This window comes from Haemorhous mexicanus, chromosome 6 (assembly GCF_027477595.1).
Source record: "Haemorhous mexicanus isolate bHaeMex1 chromosome 6, bHaeMex1.pri, whole genome shotgun sequence".
NCBI classification, from domain to species: Eukaryota; Metazoa; Chordata; class Aves; order Passeriformes; family Fringillidae; genus Haemorhous; species Haemorhous mexicanus.
The window spans coordinates 20,551,065-20,570,726 of NC_082346.1; the positions used below are offsets into that span (position 1 = coordinate 20,551,065).

General features: G+C 49.1%; 1 protein-coding gene across 1 annotated transcript in view; it reads right to left on the reverse strand.

Annotated features, from left to right (window-relative positions):
• The window catches only part of RASSF7 (Ras association domain family member 7), a 33,833-nt gene extending 28,895 nt beyond the window's left edge, over positions 1–4,938 (reverse strand). Inside the window, exon 1 of the mRNA XM_059849159.1 lies at positions 4,922–4,938. The gene's annotated coding sequence lies outside the window, so the exon portion shown is untranslated. The remainder of the gene's footprint in view (positions 1–4,921) is intronic.
• Positions 4,939–19,662: the final 14,724 nt, after the last annotated feature.

A 19,662-nucleotide genomic window follows, 5' to 3' on the forward strand; every position in this document is an offset into this window, starting at 1 on the left:
CACCAGACAAGAAAGAGGAGGTACAGCAGGACCAGTAGGTCCAGAAATGGTCCTGAAGGCCATCTCCAACCCACTGCTGGTACCACTTACCCCCATCCTGCCAAAGGAAATGTCCACCCACCCTGATTCACTTGTGTGACAAGTTTTTCCTCCTCTACCTCTGCTCAGGTGTGACTTTATCAGCTGTTTTTCAGCCAAGAGGATGCTTCACACCGAAGGGATCCAGAGACAAGCCTTGTAATTAGGACATGGGTGCCACCCACCAGTTAACCCCTCCTCCTTCCTCATTTAGCCTGGGAAACATAGAGCCGGGTTTGTTTATATTGCCCATGCAACTTACCATTTGTGCATTCTGCTTTCTGTCTTCAAAGCACTTCAACAGGTGTTTTGCAAGCTTCTTCCCAACTCTCATATGACAAAGGATTTGGACAGGGGATGGAAGGGGATCAGGGAAAAGGAAAGCTAAACAATTTGCCCCAGAGCAAAAAGAGCTGGCAGTAGAGCTAGGATCAACACTCAGCAGTTCCTGCCTCTGAATCTCATGCTCTGATCTTTGCTGGCACCTCACTACCTTCAGGTTCAAAACTGGTATTGAGAAGCCTTGTGCTCCTCTTGCTACCAGAAAGCAGGTTTCAAGGGATTTCCTTTAGGTCACACCCACTGGACTGAGTGGTCCTGCACCAACAATTAAACTACTTAATTTCAAACATCTGGCAGTGGTTTGTAAACCCATGGACACCCCATGTTTCCCTTAAGACACCACATGTAAGAGAAGGAAAGGATTCCTCCATTCACCCAAGCTGCATATTGGACTGGTTAAAGCAGGCAGTGGTGGACTGACAGCCTGCACTGCCCTCTTCATTGTGCCTGCACTACTCTTGGTGCAGAGAGTAGGACTTGATCAAGGACTATCCAGCTCTAGAAAATCTCCAGGGGAGAAAACATTTGATTTTTTTTTTCTGCCAGACCAATGCCTCTGCATCAAGCAGTTGGAGAAATGCGTGGGCCAACAAAGAAGAAGGTGGAGCAGCAAGTGCTTGGATCAGGCTGTGGAATGAGAACAGCTTCAACTCCTTTTCCCATTGCTAGCCATAACAGTAGAGTAGCTCCAAGCCTGTCAATGGAGCTTCAGCAGTCTAGACCAGCACCATCATTTCTACAGCCTCTACCTGGAAATATCTGGTCCAATTGCCCAAAATTCTTGATATACTGATAACCCTGCCACAGCTTTATTGTCGGCACTTCTGACTCGCTAAGTCCCTTAGTCCCTGAGACCAAGAGCAGCCCCTTTCCTGGGAGGTTCTGTAGTTCCACAAACTACTTATTTTCTCCCAATCGGTGGAACAGTCTTGTAATGGAGTTTGTTTTGCTGGTTTTGCTGCAATCTTTCTCTCTTGCTACAGAGGGAGAGGAAAGCTCATTAACACAGAGAGAAGAGACAGACTCCCCATCTTTGTCTTTTAATCGTGAGGCAATATGAAAAGGTTCTAGCAGATAAAGAGCCACCTAACCAGAGCTTTCTTGGTCCCAGACCCACCAAGAAACACCTCTCTGGGGTGAGGTGAGAGCACCACTGTCAGACCCTTTGCTCTATCAGCCCCTTTGCCCCTGCCTAAACCTGCCATTTGCTCTACTCCTGTCATTGTGTGTCAAGGCTCTGCCCCTTGCTTTGCTTCAACCTTCCCAGATCTAAAATAGACATGAGGCATACAGCATCTTTCCCAAAGCCCTCCAGGACCTGTTGATGAAGACTCAAGAAGCATTAGAGGACTCCAGTGTCACCATTGCTTTGGGGATTACTCCTTTCTGGGTTAGGAGAGGCTTGCAATTACAGGGATCAAGTCTCCAGCCCTCTGCTTCATGAGAAGGGAGGGCAAAGCAGTTTTGGCTTCTCCGCTGCTGGGTATGCAGGGCAAACAAACACAAAGTGCCAGGGCTGGAGACCGCAGGTGTTGGGGAGCCTGGAGCAGCACTGTAGACAGCCTCACACACTGGGGCCAGGTGAGGACTACCAAATCCACATACATGCAGGCTGAGTAATGTCCTGAGGAGCCCCAACATACATGGAAATGGCTGGGACTTGAGAAATCTTGCCCAAGGGCCAGTAGGGCTCAAGCAAGTGACCACACCAACTTATGTAGATCCCACATTCATTAAAAGTAAAATTACTGTCTCCCTTTAATAACATTATTAATGATGTCTGCTGTCCTCGGATCTCACATCTCTGGAGGAAATCTGAGCTTATGCTGAAGCCTTCTGCTGAGGGAGCTTTGCCAGAGTACCTCTGTTACCAGGCCTCTCTGGTGTTTAACTGAGGTTTGGTCTATGCCAGGCCTTCCCAGGGTCAGTCAGTGAGTATGTCTGTCTTTCCTTCCCTCAAAACCCATTTTCACAACACTTGATGGTGTTCTCAAGCAGAGCATCTCTACTTCTCAACAGTGTTTAAATGGTACAAAGAGAAGGAAGGGGCACAGACTTGACAGGCACACAAGTCCTGTCTTTTCTTTAAGAAGGCAACAGGAAAGAAAACAGACCAAGCATTATTTTTCTTGGTGAGGAGAAGGGATAATTTCCTGTTCATGATTCATTGCTGTCATGTGGAGACAATGACAGTCCTTTATCCTCCTCACAGCTTTGTCTATAACACACTGCTCACGCCAGCACACCTCTCCAAGTAAGGTGCAATTACCTGGGAGTTCACTGGCTCATCACTAGCAATTATCCAACTGCCCTGTGTCCCATCAACCCACCCTAATCACTACAGCCCTAAAACTGGTAGCTCCTACAGTAAATACCATCATTAAACCTCTGGGAGTGAATTTACTATCAGCCATAGAGTGATTGCTTGCTGGGGTCACTGCAAACATGCAAACTGAACAGAAGGATTGTTATAAAATACAATCCCACTCAAATAAAAGCAGACACTATAAGCAAGCAACAGGCACTGTTTATTCCATAAAAGAGCAGGAAAGATGAGTTATTTAATGACTGACATGTTATTTAATCTGGAAAGTCCTGCCTCACTGGAGCTAATGTTCCCAGTTCCTAAACTGCCTCTGCTCAATTGCTGGGGAGATACAAAGTGAGCTGAATTTGTTCCTGTTTATGGCCTGCAAGGTGTGGGTATGTTTTCCCCTCTCTTGGGTTTCAGACTGACATTACTGTTCATGGGTTTAATAAAGCCTGAAGAATGTACTGGCCTTAACCCTTCAGAGAAACAAGTCTTATTTGAACTAATTGGAGCAGGGAGAGCTGTTGGTTCAAGTAGGAACATCGTCCAGTCCCAAGCTGCTCAATTTTAAAGCAAGATTGTAAAAAAAAAAAAAATTAAAATACTCAGTTTGTTTAACTCACCTTTAGTGGATTTTCATGTTTATTTGTTTTCAGGTTCGTCTAGGTCAAACCTCTTCTTACAACATGAGACAGATGTTTTTTCTTAACTTTCATTTAGATACAAAAAGCATCACTGATTCTCACAGATCTAGTAACTGGGTTTTCTAGGCAAAGCCTCTACTGCTGTAAGCCCACCACTCCAAGATTGTAAACTTTGGCAACATTTCAGTATGCAGGATATTTTTTTTTAAAAAACCGACAACTTGCGCTACATATTCCCATTTAAACAGAGAAAAATGATGTATGTAGCAGGCATGACCCTTTCCCTCTCTCTAATCCCCCCACAGCCCTGGGACAAGCTGACTGTGCTAATCTCACCCCTCCAGGTCATCAGTGCGAATCCAGGTCAGCAGTAACATGCTGCCAGCAGAACACTCCCTGCTTATTTTGTGATGTCCCTCTGCCTTGCCCTGCCAGCAGGATGCTGAGGAACTGCTCTTCTACTATGAGCATGATACTAGGAGGGATCTCCAAGTCTCATCATGCCTGTGGGTCTATGAGAAAGAGTTGTTCAGGCAGGTCTCAGCCCTGTGCTCTAATAAATAACACAAGCTGTGCTCCAAAAAATCTTGGTTTTGTTATCCCTCTTCATCCTCCACTTGCAGCAGCAAGACCTGAGTCTTGGCACTGCTTTTCAACGTGCACCACTGAATCCATGCAGGACACCAGCCCTTCCACAAGCTCACCACCTGCCTCTGAGCCAGGAAGCTCCTCCAGGATGGCTGTTACCCTGTGGAGGTGATTTCTCAACGTGGACAGCTAGGATGTGCCCTGTCATTAATGGCTGGCACATCTTTTCACAGGTATGTCTCTGCTAGTTTTGACAGGTGCAAAATGGGCTGTGCTGAGTGCTGCCTCCCCGCGCCGGCAAGGATCTTCCCCCAGCCAGCTCCTCGAACCTCTGCTCACATCTTCCAGGTGGAGGAAAAAGCCTTTCCTTTACAGCATGCCCCTGCAATGCCCTTTGCTTTCCTGCACACGGCTGAGCCCTGAGGCGCTCTTCCTCCCCTCCTCACCCCCAAGCTCCAGAGGGACGGACCGCAGGAGGGTTACACTGAGACAAGAGCAGAGCAGCTCTCTATCAGCAGGAGAAGCTGCTTCATTTCAGTGTAAAGCCATCTTCTTCTCGTGCATCTCAGAGCACGGGGTGCCCTGCAGGGCTTTTGTGAGTTTGATTAATCAGGAGAATCCAAAACTAGCCAAAATCACTTGCTCTGTCCTCTTGGGGCAGGGGAGCTGCCCACACAGCTGTTGGAAGGGCCCTTGACTCCCCCGTCCCCGCGCAGCTTTTCCCCAGGCATCCCTCCCCCAAACCCCACTGAAGGGTCACTTTCAAGGCCCCCAAACAGCAGAGATTTCCCCATCCCTTCTCCCGGCTGAAACCAGCTCCGCTGCCGTGTCTGTGCGGGCGCACAGGTGCCGCCTGAGCCGCCGTGCGGAGTCCCTGCCGGCGGCCACCTGACAGCCACAGGGGTGGAACTGCTCCCGGCTCCCGGGCTGGGGCACGGCCCGAGGGCGCTCAGGGTACCTGCAGGAGGGCCGGGGGCCCTGCGCGCCGCTCCTCGCCGCGATGCCTGTCGCCTCCCAGCACCCGCCGTGCTCCCGGAGCCGAGTGGGGACGGGAAAGTCTGGCTCCTCTGCTTCTCGTTGCCTGGACACCTTGGCGTTCAAACCTGAGCTGGGACCAATCAGCCCCGGGGCTGGGGAGCACCAGCCCCACGTCATCCACTGCTGGCGTTGATTTGAGCGAAAAAGCGTGACAGCGGTCACAGAGCCCGTGGGGAGCTGCCTTTGTGCGGGTGGGCTCTGCCCCCACCCCTGCCGCTTACTGGAAGCCTCTTCTGTCGGGCTGCGGAAAACAAAAGAGAGTGGGGAAGGGAAGGGAAAAGAGCACTTCTCCCCAACTACCAGAACTAAGTTCCCAAGCCTGGGTTCTTCTGCATGTCCTCTTTCTCCACGTCCCGGCTCCAGCCCCTATCCCGGTGATCACCTTACCATGGAGAGCCTGCGCCCAGGTCACCTCTGCCCGGAGCGAGGGAGCTTCCCCAGCCGCTACCGGCAGTGAGCTCCTTGTGCCCCAGCGCGGCCGCTTCCACCTGCCTGGCTCTGCCCCAGACGGTGCAGCAGGGGTGAGGGCTCGCAGACCCACGGCTCCAGGGATGCTTTCTGGCCCGGCTGCAGTCGCAGGGATATTTTTTTTTCTCCCAACCAGCCCCTGCAAGATGTTTTTTACAGAGCCCAGAACTGGAGCCTTAAGCCCCTCGTGAGCACAGGGGACTCAGGTGCACAATGCAAACAGTCCATCCTTTGATAGGGAAATTTTCCTGTCTGACCATTCAGGAAGCATTTTGGCCTTCACACTCCCAAATGGTCAGACAGGAAAATTTCCTTAACACCTTGGTGCCGGCTTCTCTGCTCAAACACATGCAGCTACTGCCAAGGTGCACACCTGAGTGAAAGATGCAGCCATCATCCTGTTTCCTGTGGTGCTGGAGGTGGGAACTGGTGCATCTCGAATCCCCACAGCCAGACAGGGTTCTTCCCAACCCACCGAGCTCCTTCCCAAGGTACAGGTGCCTGGGTAGATTCTGAAGAGAGATCTCCACATCACCTTGGTGGTGATAGTACAGGGATAGATAACAGCAACCCAGGTGTTCTGGGAGGGCTTCAACCCAGGCATCTATGTGGATCTCCTTCCTGCTCAGGAAATAGTTGTAGGACAACATCCTTCACACCCAGACCACATGTGAGCCTCTGTGATAAGTGCACCTGGCTTCTGCTAACCCTGATCCCTGTCATTTATTCTCCCCAGAAGAAGACCTTTGAGGTTTTGCCAGCTCACAAGAGAAGGTGACCTGAAGAGGGGTCTGAACATGCTGGAGGGTGGAACCATAGGATCAGCTACATGTGGTGCTGTGCCTGACTCACTTCCCCATTAATACCACGTCCCAAACACCCATTTCACTCCATTAATTAGCTGTGCTGCTGAGGTGCTATGCACTCCTGTGGCCAGCACTTGGGCTGGTTTCCTTGCCACCCCACACCAGCAATTAACAAATCCAGGCTGGCTCCTCACCCCACTCTGCCCTGCAGGTGGATGTGGATGAGCTGTAGCAGCCTTTTCCCAGTGAACCCACATCTTGCCAGTACAGCACCAGGAAGCCTGACTGCCTTCCTTGTCTTTGGGCTCAATACAGCTCCTTGTGAAGGAGGTATGATTTAATTAAGGACACAATTCCTGCAGAAGATGGCCCATGTGAGGCTGTAAAAGTCTTGAACTAATTAATTTTCAGGACATACCTGCAGTTAATTTGTGGTGACTGTAGAGCAGACAAGCACACAGGGAGGTGTCCGTGTGGCTCTGAGGTTGCTCTGCTCATCCTCAGGACCAAGCCTCCAGCAGTGCTGGTTAGACCATGGTTACAGATGTCCCTTGTTTGCTCAGATACCAGATTTCTCCATTGACTTGATGCGGCGGGAGAAGGTGAATGACAATCACAGAAAGTGATGGGAAGCATTCACCCCCTCATTAGCTCCATCACCCCAATTACACAGCTTGGGGAGTGTGTCATCTGTCAGGCAGGGCTGCAGCTTTGCTGCCATACAGATCAGGAGGGTGAAAACATTGACATTTCTGGCAGCCTTCCCAAAGGGAACAGACAAAATGGCAGGAGATCAGGTGTGTGTCAGCGTGGAGCCCAGTGGATATGAAAGGACATCCCTATCAGTGCTGTCAGTGCTTTTAACAGCAGGTTTCAAGGGCTGAACAAGGCAGTAAGACCTGGCTGTCTGGGCACTGCCACTGTGTAGCAACACCCATGACAAAGGCAAATAGCAGCCTTGGCCAGTAGTGGGGCATGGGGATAAGGCTGTCAGAAATACTGAGCTGGGGCTGTTACCAGCATTTCTCCCATGGAGAAAAAGCCATTTCTGCACTTACTTGTGCATGATTTAGAAGCACTCCCCTTTACCCCCAACCCCTTCGGTCCTCACCTGAGACAGGAGTGACCTTAAAGTCCCCCAGTTCACCATCTCTCATCTCAGGTTTAACTCAGGCAGCCTATCTTGGGCCCCAGTAACCTGGGGAGATTCTCAGTCATGGAAAAATCCCACTTGAGAGTGATTTCTCTCTCAGGCGACTGACTCAGCCCCTGGAGGTGCCATCTTCCTCCTCCGCTTCGGCAGGAGCCAGGTATAGCCAGGCATAGTCAAGTGCCTCATGTTAGATGGGAGAGGAGTCCTGCCTCCAGGCAGAATCAAAGGATGTGAGACACCAAAATACTCCAGAGGGCCTGGGCCTCACTTCTTGGCTAGGAGCCACCCCTGATCAGCCCCACACATTTTGTCCAGGCATGGGCAGCACTGGTGGATTGTGTCAGTGAGCTGGAGGGGCTGGAGGAGGGCCCAGCAAATATTGATTCAATTCTTCATTCAATGCATGTTCGAGTGAGGCAATTCAGAACTGTTCCATCAATTCAGACTGGCATAATAACATTAGCCAAAAAACTCAGGAACTTGGTCCATCTTTCCTAGCAGATCTATTATTCTGAATCATTCCCTGAGGAACAACAATACAATTATTGTGGCCTGATACACCAAAGCCAAAAATCCTAAAAGTCTGAAAGCCAAAGGTTTTGTTATAATTTTTCTCTGGACAAGAATACCTATGGGAATGTGCCAAAGAATCAGTTCCTTGAATAAAAACTATTATAAAAGAAGAGGAATAAAGTAAAATTTACTAAATATGTATCTGATTAGCACATTAAAAATAATAATAATTTAAAAAATAACACTTGTAAACCCCTTTTGGCACTTGGAGCAACCAGAGCCAAGGAAAATGACAGGGCTAAGGAGGAATTTTGTGTTGGCACTGCCAGTATGGGAACAGTGTGCAGGGAGGGAGCTGTGATCCCCACCTTTCCACACGTACACTGCACCCTTAAAATAGACTTGACTTGAAGTTGTGTGTTTTCCACAGTCCAGTAACACCTTCTACAAACCTTTGTCCATCTCTGCCCTCCTCAGCTCTTAAGTGATCATCTCTTCTATCCCATGCTTTTGGCTTAGCCTATGTATTCCTTGGAGAAACTCCTCCAAGGTGGTATTCTCCCTCTCTCCTCATTCCCTCTGAAGGGTTCTCCTTTCCCATCAGATTTGTTTTTCCACATGGCCAGTGGGAACTGAAATGAAGGAAAACACACATATTCATGCACCATCTCCATATCTATCTGTCTCACAGGTAAGATGCAAACCCTGCTGAAAATAACAACTTTAACCATGGCAACGCACTCCAGCAACACAAACGCAAAGGCACTGATGTTGTAAAAAGGCTGGAAAAAAGAAGGAAAGGAGGAGAGGGACTGGGTCCATTGAGGCCTGTTAAGGGCCAGGCAGCTGGATCTGGGTTGAGCAGACAGTTAGTAGGGTTGGTACCTCTTCTCTGTTTTTCCTCCCTTTGTATTTACATTTCCTTTTGTACTTAACATCTTGCCAAGTGGAGGTCTTACTCCATCACCTCTGCCTGCACTGGGCTTGACTGACCTGGAGGGGAGCTTCCTTCCTAGTGCCCTGAGTTGTTACAAAGAAATGTTACAAGTGAAGATCTTGGCTTCCTGAAAAATCACAGTGCTGCATCACTGCATGGTCTGATGGAAAAACCAGACCCATGGTGAGATGCCATTGTCTCAGCTCCACCCTCCTCCTCTAAGAGAAGCTGCATGGCTCAAGCCATGAAACCAGCAGCTCCTTCTTGGGATACGGGGTACCCAAGCCCCCTCCATGCCAGATTCCATCACCATCTTGCTGTGCTCCAAGGACAGCTTGGATTGTACCTGCCAGCTGGAGAAACCAAAGCCCTGATTTACTCACGGAGAGGACAGAGACCACCGCTGGGATGGAGCACAGGGGTGCTTCCAGCTGTACAGAAAGCACCTGCAATGCAATCAGGCCACTCCTGGCACACTCAAAGCCTTCAGTCAAGACTCTGGCACTGTTATGAGAGGCTCTGCAGGGGCAAGGCCCTGGCCAGCAGAGCTTGCAGGCCAAAGGGACAAAATCGATGGGAGGTGGAAGAAAGCATGTTTTGTGAACAGCATTTTCCAAAGAGAATGAAGAGGAGTGGAAAGGTTAAATGACCTTAGTACCAGAAGTGATCACAGCCCCACTGCTATTTCCCCCTCTTGTAGCTGCTAACACAGTTTAAGACACAGCCAGGAACACAGGACTGGCACCTGGTCTGGGTGGAAGGTGAATTTGGACAAAGCTGCAGACTTTTCCTAGCCACAGCTGAAATGTTATAATTTTTGAATGATTTTGGCTCTATGGTGACTTCAGACCTCCTTTTAAAGGGTGATGTCCGTTGTTTTGGTTATTCTTGGTTAAAACCCAGTGAGCCTTTGCAGTCTTCAGAGTGAAGGAGATGTTGATGATAATACTGTGTACCATTGGAGGTGGCACCCATGGCTTAGGAAAGCTGTTCCTATGCGAATCAGGGAGAGGAGCACCTTCCAGGGTAACTGGTTAGCAAAGCTGCTGCCAAAGGGTTAAAGGGTTTTAGTGAAAGCACAGGAGAGACTAAATGGATCGGAGAGTAAAAATCCAATTAGGAGATCTAACAGGAAGAAGCCAAGCCCTGAAACAATAAAGATAATAGTTTTAGCTGCCAAAGAAAAGATTAGAGTGAGAGCAGATTTGTGGTGGGACCAGGAGGAAGGAAAAACTGTAGCAAAAAAACCCCCACAATAAAAAAATATAAAGAGTAATTATTCCTCAAGACAGATTCACATGACAAATTCATGTTACAGCTTCACCTACAGCAAAGTTCATCTCAGGACCCAAACTGTGCAGCTGGTTCTCACCTTTGCAATTGGCTGAATGCCTTCAAAGAAGTTTGAAGTTTCAATTTGAGTCCATCACAATCTTATCAGCATGAAATAGGCTGGGAGCGAATTGACCACAGTGAGGTTTGGTTACTTATTATGTTTTTCTACATTATCATGTAAATACATTTTACCTGGGATAAAAGCAAAGGAAGTGAGCTGGAACAGCCTTGAAAATGTTCCCTTCTGGTCTCAGACAATGCCAGGCTCTCACCTAGAGTCCCTTACACACCATGGGTCTCTGCAGGAGAACCAAGAAGATTTCATGCTGGGAGGATGGATTTGCAGTCAGGAGGGAGACCCAGCACTCATAAAAACACCCAGAAAACACCTCTACCCTTCCAGAAGAGAAAGAGCCCTGGATCAAAAAAACCCCAACACAAACTCAGAGCTGGTTATGCGTGGTATGCACTGCCAATTACTTACGCAAATGGGATCACAGGAGTTGGCACAGCCTGTGGCCAAGAAACAGCAGCATCTGGAGAGAGCCAGGGCTGTGGGGCAGGCATGCCTGCCAAGCCACTGTGCTGACCTGTGCCCCAAAAGGCACCTCTTTGAAGCCTCGAATCCAAAATGTACTAGGGCAACATGGAGAAAGGGAGAAAGAGGATCAAAGGTCTGGAGGAGCCCTCCTGCAAGCAAGGACTTGTGCATACCAGGACTTCTCAGTCTGGAAAAGACATGGCTGGAGAGGATATGGCAGAGGGCTACAAAGTCAGGCATGGCCCAAAGAAGGCTGACAGGGATTGGCATTGCTGCCTCTTCCCAGTGCAAAAACTGGGGCAAAAATTGGTCCTTGTGTGGTGGGGGTCAGACCTGGGGAACTCCTTGCCCAAGGATGCTGTCAGCTGTGAGTATTTGCATGAGTTCAGGAGAAGATTAAACCAGTAGATGAAGAAAACATAATCTGGATTAATAAACGCAGACAAATGCTGTTTACAAAACCTGTGGGACCGTGCTCTTGACCTGTTTTAGTAGCAAATGGTGAGGGGCCACATGGGCCACACTCTGCCCATGTAGACCTCACTCCTGGAGGCAGCAGCAAAGGGTGAGAATCCAAGGAATGCTAATCAACATGTCCCTGGGAGAACCTACTGCTCCCTGAAGCCTCAGGATGCTCAGCAATTCAGACCCTTGATCTGGCTTAGTGCAGGAGTTTCTACTTCCTCATGGCTAAACAGCCCCATGGATCACAGCCTTGTCACAGGATCAGAGCTGTTTATCAAAAGGAAAGCAGAACATGGAGTGATTTCTCCCTGTAGTGTGTGTCCTCACCCTACATCAAAGAAACTCAGCCACAGCCTCAACCAACTTATTTCTAAAGTGTGACTTGTTATACTTAGAACAGAGGTCCTCCCACTGAAGAATCCCACCATGTCTTCAAAGAATCATCTATCTCTCACACAGTTCAAGCTCCATCTCCAAGCTCATGTGATCCCACTCAGCCCATGGCCATGGCCGTGTTCCTCACCACCAAGAGCACACTGCTCTCATCAGTCAGCATAAAGCCACCCACCTTCCTCCTCCCACCCGCTTGTCAGATGGGAACACACTCTTGCCAGCTCCCAGATGACAAGAGGAAACCTTTGCCAGCCCCATGCCAAGCCCAGGGCAGCAGGTCTCCCTGCCAGCTTCAGGTGTGCTGAACCATGTTTGCCAGCTCAGGCAACCACAGAGCTTTCATGTTTAATCAAGTGAAAGCTGCAAGGGCCTGGGGGCAGTAGATGTCTGGATGTAGAGCAAGATGCCCATGTGCTCCTTGTCCGTCCCATATTATTTCTTCCTCAACAATCCCTATGACCTTCCTCTGAGTACACCTGATGGGGATGTGGAATGCGATATCAAACCAGAAGCTGCAGTCTGGCTTTTATGGCCTTGTGGGATCCCCAACGCCAATAAGAGGTGCCAGGCACCAGCCAAACCTGTGTTTGGGTTGTGCTGTTGGGAACCACCTCATTCTGGCACAGAGGAGAACCTCACAGAGATATCTGTTCAGGTTCTCAATTAGCCAAAAAATGCCAGCGTCTCTGCCTGAATTATGTTTTGTCAGCTCAAGGACCCTGACCCCAAAGCACAGCACTGCAGAAGCTGTGACAAACCTCTGTCCCCAGACACAGCAGAGGAGAGCTGTTTGAACTGGAGCTGCTGCACGCCTTGTGCAGGACAGAAATCTTGCCTAAGCCAAATGTTAATGAGATGGCACAGGCTCTGGGCAGGCTTTGTGCTTTTTTTCCTCCTGGATTAAGCAGCGGCATGTGAGGATCATGGAGCTGAATGGCTGGCAGCTGAAGGTTAACATCAGGTCAACAAGCCCTTTTTTCCTGCCTTTCAGTCCTGAGACCCCAAAGTGGGAAGGTTACCTAAAGCAAACATTTTTAAAAAAGCAATTCTCCTCTTTTCCCTTTCTCTTTCCATTTCTTGCAAGGAAACTGCCCAGGGCTTGAAAGACAGATTGGATACTGCTTTTCCATGAGCATCCTTTTTCAGGATTTGGGAGTAACGGCAAGCCACGGTTCTTCTCCCATCTGAAGTCCACTGGTCTCCCTTTCCCAGGGCAAGCTCACTCCTACGCACCTGCAAGTGTCTGCAGGCACCTGATCTGTGTGCAGAAAAGCAGGCTTCAGCTCCTGACTCTGCAGCTGATCTCCTGGGAGATGCCAGGCGTGTTGCTCACAGCCTGACTCAGCCACCCTTGGATTTCCTTGTATTGCAGAAGTGTAACCGAGGTCTTGGCTCTGGTGTCTCTTCTCCAAAGCCAAGGTTTTCACCCTCCCCTGATCCTCCTCTGGTGTGTGCTGAGATAGTGACATTCCCAAAGGAGCAGTGGTTTCTGTTTGATATCTGGGTGGTACCACAACTCAAACACCACAAGTGGCTTCTTTCCCCCCATCCTGCTGTGCAGAGGGCCGGAGGCTGCCCTGGCCTGCTCCCAAAACCACCCATTCTCATCAAAGGCGTTAAGGACAGCAGAGCAAAACATGGTACCTTAAGGATCTTTTGGCAAGGCAGAGTTGGATGACTCAATTACTACACACCTTTTGAAGCAGTGTTCCAGCAAACACTGGATACACTGGATGCACTGGATGGGGGGCTCCAGGGCAGTTTCTCCTGAAAAGAAAAGTGACTTGGGTTTTCTCTTTTCCTAAAGGGATCTCTCAGCTGGGCAGCGAGGGAACTTCAGAACAACGGCTGTCCAAGCTAAACCCAGTCAAGTGTGCCATGGGGATGAGAAGAAGTTTCCCAATGCTTCCAACTGCCACTGCTACGGGCACATCAATCCTGAGCAGCCAGAGAGTACTGAGCAGCTTGGAGAGGAGGAAGAGGGGAAGAAACAGGAGGAAAAACAAGTCATAAACCACAACAGATGATTCTGTCATCACCTTCTGGCCACTGCTTCAAGCCTTGCTACCATTCAGATGTTACATTGATTTAAAGCTGTTGGAGTAATCAAAGTGGAACAACTTTCCCAGCCATTGTTTTTTGTTTTTTCACATAGACACAGGCAGACACACACAACCACCCACCCCCATGTGTATATATATATATATATATATATATATATATATATATATATATATATATATGTAAAATATATGTGCAGACACACACACACCTGTAAAATTGAAGCATGATCCTTTATGTTTCTGTAGCTTATTCTTGCCTGGGAAAGGGGTACTAATACAGATTCTTAAAAGATGTGTTACCAAGACTTGCACCCCTCAAAAGGCAAAACTATTTCTCTTTCAAAACACCTGCTATACTTCTTATGGGTCTTTACACCAATAGAAATGTCATGTGTCCTTTTGGAAAATTAATCCAAATAATTAAAACTGCAAATCTAAATTAGTGGAACCACAATAAGTCTTTCTGCATCTACTCTCATCTTAATTCAGGTAAGTTTGCAATTCTTTGAAAAAATCCTTAATTAAACTGAAAGGACCATTAGTCCATTATGTTCCAAATGACACTGTCAATACAGCTCTTGGCTGATTTTAAATTGCCAGTCATAATTACACCAGAACAGAAGCACCTGAGAGTTTCTCTCCTCTTTGGGTAGCCAAGAAGCCCTCAGGGTCTGTGAGGGGACTTGATAATTCATCCAGGCCTTTTCTTTAAACCTGGTGCTGTGGACAGATGCACTTGAGCAGAAAAATGGCTCTTTTGGGCTCTCTAACCTCCAGTCTCAGCATTCTTCCCACCTCCCTGGCACCTGCTGATCTCTGATGGAGCTTAGGAAAGGAATTGTTCACTTCCTAAGGGTGCGTGGGGAGGGAAAAAAACCCAATGCAAAACATAATTCGACAGAAGTACAGGTGACATGACATGGGATAATCATTTGGGCAAATGGAGGACAGAGTGAGTTGTTTTTGCTGGAATAATCCATTGACAAGAAGAAGGATTTCTATTGAAAAGATGCTTTTGATCATAATCTGTAATATGGGTTAATAATGCCTTGTTGGACAGTTTAAAAGAGGTCCCTTACATGGTTATCTCTGCTCTTGCTTTTCAATAAAAGCAAGCAATGCTCAAAGAGAGCTATGCAATCAGATGGGAAGTAAAGTGATGAGATGTGCTGGTAAAGGATTTTGGATCATTTTGCCTAGGAAAGGGAGGGCTTTCAAAACAGAAAGGGCTGTGATGGACACCAGGGTTGGTGCAGACAGAACTAAAGCAATGCTCTGCAGTGGGGGAAAGGGCACTATGGGCTAGGAGGGAGAAACACCTCTGTGGAGCTGTCAGGACAGCAAAATCCAGTGCCAGTGCTGCACTGGTGGTGGCAACTGGCAAGGAAAAACTGTCAGAAGAGCCAGGACAGGGCTGGGCAGCATGATGTCACCTCCCCCATACCCTTTCCCCCTGCTCCCTTCCTCCCAGCCCAACAAAACCTCATGTTTCGTTTGACTCAGGCAAGGAAACAACACAGGGAATTAGCTGCCTGGTGTCATGACAATTCAGGTGAGAGCAAATAACAGCAAAGAGCTTACCATGAATTTATCTTTGTGTTTGGAGCTCATTATTGCCAGCTGCGTTTCAGTCACTGATCATGTGGTTTGTGTCATGGAGATGCTGCAGCCTGAAAAATTAGGGAACAAGGACAGTGATGATACCTAGCTCTCGATATTTCCATTTAGACCAGTGTCCTTTAGCCTTGCATGGTGTTGCTAGCTGATGAAGGGATGGAGACTTTTCCTAGAGCTACCAGCGTGGAGATGAGACTACAAAATTATTCCGTTCCTGCATGCCAAAGGCACAGACGATTACAATTTTTCTTCTGACTCCTACTCATAGAGATCAGATTAATCATGGCACATGATCAAAGAGATTGAAATGAAGAAACTAAAAACCAAATGGCTGCAGTTACACTGCTGCAAAACCTGGGTGCAGATAAGGACTGTAATTTTGCTGTGCAATAGCCTGGGCTCGGAGAAGTGAGGAGCACAGTGCTAACCCCATGTGTTTTTATCCTAACAAATACCCTGGCTGCCCTGTTTCAATGAGAACTCCTTTAGCACATTGCTATCTTCAAGAAAAAAATTACTGCCTTTCTGGAGAGTAAAAACAAGGCGCGAGACCCGTGAAAATGAGCAGAGCTGCAAAGAGACTTTGCTGTGCGGCAAATGCTCGTGGCGGCTTTGAGCACTTGTGGGCTGAAGCTCCTGCACACAAAGCCTTACGTGTCCCCAGGTCACTGTGGGGTCACTGGGCAGTAGCACCTCCCCTGCACCTGAGCACCAGCATCACACCACACACAGGCCCCTGCAGTTGCTTTAATGAAGGATTACCTCCCTGCAAGGGGAACCCGGCAGTGTGGGGCACGTGTATCCCACCCACTCCTCCTCCTTCTCTTTCTGCTCCTCCTCTCCTGCTCCTGGCACACCACCCACGGGCCCTGCTCTGGCCACCCTCGGCAGCTCCTCGGAGGCTCCTCCGAAGCAGAGCCAGATGGAGCTGCCAGCTCTCCCTACGAGATGGCACAGGCTTTCCAAGCCGCCTCTTCCTGGGGCTGCCTACTCCTGTGTGGGAGGTGCAAGCGAGGCACGTGTTGCTTCCCCTGGTGAGCTTTCCTCCAGTGTGTCCCAGTGCCACCACTGAAGCCTTTGCTTGGTGGTCCTGCACAGCTGCCAAGCATCAAAGCCAGCTCAGGTAAGCACCACATCACCTCTTCCAAAGGCCCTCTGGGTGGGGCACAATTCAAGGCATAGCATTGCAGCTGGTGACCCAAAAGCCAAGGGTTGCAATTTCGGTGGTCATCCTGATGAGTGAAAAGTGTCTGCGTGCACAAAACCCCTGCCTGTGGACCCTGACCTTGCCCACCATTGCTTTGAAGTGGTGCCAGCAGCAGAATTCCCAGCCTGGGAAGTGAAATTCCTGGGAAGGCCCACCTTCTTGCACACTTCCAATTTTTATTCACACTTACAACTTTGGGAGGACCACAGGGAAGATTATCCACCACTGCCCCTTAAAAAGACCTGCCCTAGGTATCCTGTGGGATCTGCTGCCTACAAGGACAGCTGGCAGGTAGCAGGGGAAGATGTCACCTGCTGTGATATGTATCAGATGTGCAGATGACGTTTGTGCAGGGTGAGAAGAGCCAAGATCACTGTGGGCTGATGGCTCTTGCAAATCCCATCCTTAGGTAAAATCCTGTCCTTAATTCCCAGCATTTTACTATGTCAGTAAAGGCCTGCACACATAAGGGAGGAAGCACAGGCACCCTGCCTGCACTGCAGATTGCCAAATATGAATTCAGATGCTGGCCATGCTGCAGAACCTTCTCAGGTTACTGTGTGGGCTCTATCACAGTTTTGAGCCTGCTGCAACCAGAGGTACTGGGACTGCTGCCTTTGGAATATGGGAAGTGACCAGTATGGGACTGCACAGGAGTAAGCAAGCAGGTGTTAGATTTCCAGGGCTTGGGAAGCAGAATGCAGCCTTTTTTAGGCTGAATAGATGACACTGCCCAACACAGGCTTGTGTGTCTTACGCTACAATCATCGGGCTGTCTTTACACATTTCTGGGAATTGTCATCTGTGCTGGGGAGGCACTTCTGGTCTGGGTAGCCTTGCTGACTGGGGAAGCACTGGGATGCTCAGGGATGCAGCATTTCCTTTGTGGGGAGCAGGAAGAAACATATCATGGTGACTTTTTTCATGCTGGCTTTCAGAAATCAGATAAACTGGAGGCAAAATTCTCTTGTAAAAGGAGAAAAAACTCTTTCACACCCAAAATGGGAAGCCTAGGTGCTGCCCGGGCCCCTGGGCTGCTCTTGGGGGTCTATCATCTCCTCGGGAGCCACCATCACTCTTGCACAGGAGGAAGGTAGGCAAATGGTTCATTTTAGTGACGTGGACTTGGTCCACCATCTGGGATGCCACACCAGGCCTAAGGCCACCATCTTCTCCAGCAAGAGGGCTTAGGGAGTTCCTAAGGTCCGTTGTGACCAAGGGTGGTCGTTGTCACCTGCAGCAGACCTCATGAGTGACAACAGACACATGATAATAAAACAAATACACAAGAAAATCCCTTTCACCCCCTCTCTGCTGGCCTTCACCCAGGATGCAGGGTGCGTCCCTTCGCTGGCTCAGCTTTCTCCATGGTAACAGATGGATGTCACAGTCCCATCCCCCTTCATGATGCTGGGGCAGGCGGGTGGGAGACAGATGGCAATGGAGGGGAAAAGAGTCCAGATCCTCCTGAGTGGCAAAAATTGCAGGAATCCCGGATTGCTGGAGCCAAGACATTGACCCAGAGCCGTGGGAGGGAGGGAAGGTGGAGGCGCATGGCTCTGCTGAGCCCGGAATAGCAGAGCAGCTGTTAAGTTATCACTTGTAATTATTACAGCATATGGGAGGGAAAGAATAGCTCTCAAAGGGAGAAAAACAAATATGGAAAAGGCGGGCTGCCGCAGGGCTCAGCCACAGGAAGAGTGACACTCGGCACTGCGGCGGGTCCCCATCAGGTGGGCACTGGGGGACAGCTCTTCCTCTCCACAGCCCCGGCAGGAACCTGGGTGCAAGTATTTGCACCTGCAGCACCAGGGGCTCACCCATCTCCCAGAGTGCCCACTGCCCACTCAGGAGCATGGGTATGCTGGGGAGAGGAAGGCAGTGGCCAGGGTGTTACAGAGGGATGGAGCCTGGCATGCTTCCCTGTCCCTTCTCCATGCACAATCCAACTGCTTGCTCTGTAATTTGAAGGATGCAGGGCCATGCACATCAAGTGATGCTGGAGCACAAAGTGCCCCAGTAAACCAAAGGGGAAACCTCAGAGACAAGCCCTGCATGGGAGAGCCTGCTCCTGGAAATACGTGGAGCAAGGAAGAGGTGACATTCAGCAGCATGCGGGAGAGTAGAGAAATTCGGGTAACAGCCTGTGAATAAGTAGCAATGAAGCCACTGTTAAATGCTACTCCTCTTGCAAAATAAACTTTGTATCCCCCCATAGCAGTTGTTATGGAGCCATTGGTAGTTGCACCAGCTGCATCCCAGTATGGAGACAAGAAGTGTCAAGGATATGCCACCCCTGCAAAAAGCTTGGGTGACTTAATGGAGAAAAATCTAACCATATCTGCTGTGTATTATATGCAAAGATTTAAGCTCACTGATGAAATTCACAGCCACTGAGCTACAGATTTTCCTGAAAGCTGGAGAGTGTTTTGGGGCCATTTTGATGTTTACTTGTCCTGTGCAACAGGCACGTAGCCACAGAGGTGAGGCAAGATGAGGAAGAGATGTTAACTTGTCCTGTTTGTTCCTATGCTCCGATGGCTTTTCCCTGGGCATCTGCTACTGGCTACAATTGGAAATTATGCAGGACCAAGGACAAAAGGTTAAGGGGTTAGAATATACTCTAACTGAGAGATTTTTATATTCTCTTCTACTCACCTCTCTCCTGCTTTTCAGCTATATTTTTTGTCTACTACTGCCTTCTCCCAGGCAGCATCATTAATTTACTCAGAGCAGGTGAATTGGCACCTGTCTGCTCACCTTGGTGAACTCTAGCTCATCCCTAGGTCTCTCATCCCAAGCCAACCAATGATCCCATTGTGAAGAGCTTGTGGCTCCAGTGAAAAGCACCAGTATATGTCCAAGCAGGAGGTGGGGAACTCTGGACACACTGGGCTGATGTGTCAGGACCAAAGCACACCATTCCCAGACCTAAGCCAGGAGCTTGGACCAGTGCCTCCCAGAGGTCAGCAGGATGCAGATACAGATGGGTGCTGAGCACCTGCTGGTCTCATGGGAGCTGGGAGATGCCCCTAAGCTCTGGTAGCCCATTTGGCCATGCAGCACAGGCAGCTGCTGAATGGCAATGCTACCGCAAACAAAGCTGTCACAGAAGCATTGGAAACAGGAGATGGTTCAAACTCTGTGATCCAGAACAGGAGTG